This window comes from Gossypium arboreum, chromosome 6 (genome assembly GCF_025698485.1).
Source record: "Gossypium arboreum isolate Shixiya-1 chromosome 6, ASM2569848v2, whole genome shotgun sequence".
NCBI classification, from domain to species: Eukaryota; Viridiplantae; Streptophyta; class Magnoliopsida; order Malvales; family Malvaceae; genus Gossypium; species Gossypium arboreum.
This window is the reverse complement of record NC_069075.1, coordinates 85,427,997-85,428,665: the sequence shown is the minus strand read 5'-3', so window position 1 is coordinate 85,428,665 and position 669 is coordinate 85,427,997. Positions and strand designations below refer to the sequence as shown.

General features: G+C 40.2%; 1 non-coding gene across 1 annotated transcript; it reads left to right on the top strand.

Annotated features, from left to right (window-relative positions):
* The first annotated feature begins 203 nt into the window (after window positions 1–203).
* LOC128295027 (small nucleolar RNA R71) lies at window positions 204–311 on the top strand. The gene has a single exon (XR_008285334.1). It is a non-coding gene; the product is annotated as a small nucleolar RNA R71 (small nucleolar RNA).
* The last annotated feature ends 358 nt before the right edge of the window (window positions 312–669 follow it).

The following is a 669-nucleotide window of genomic DNA, read 5'->3' as shown; positions in this document are numbered from 1 at the left end:
CTTCATGTACTCCAGCGACTCATCTTCCTAACGCTACTCGATTGGTTGGCCATTAGTAATTGTTGCTAGAAATCCTTTCAATGATTTCATAAGCCTTATTATAAGACTTCGAAAGGATAACTCCATTAGTAGAAGCATCTACTACCATTCTTGTGTGAGTATTGAGACCATTATAGAATGTCTCAAGCTGGATGTAATACGGGATTCCATGATGAGGGGGCACTTCCATAGTAATTCTTTGTACCTTTCCCATGCCTCATACAAGGACTTGTCATCCAATTGTTAGAAAGTAGTAATTTCATTCTGCAACTTAGCATTCTAGCTATGTAGGAAGTACTTCATAAGGAATATTTTTAGTAACTCTTGCCATATGGTAATGTAATGTGCTGCTAATGAGTTCAACCAGGCTCGAGCTCTATTCCTTAGTGAATATGGGAGTAGCTTTAACTGTATTGCATCTTCGGGTACTCCGGCTAGCTTGAAAGAATCACTCACCTCCACAAACAATCTTAAGTGAAGGTGAGGATCTTCGGTAGGCATTCCATTGAATTGGCCCACTGGAACATAACCAGCTTTACTCAAACTGTTGTGCCTCAATTTCGGGGCTCCTAATACCCAGATTAAGATCATGAAACACTGGTACGACATACTGTCTTTGTAACAGCCCAT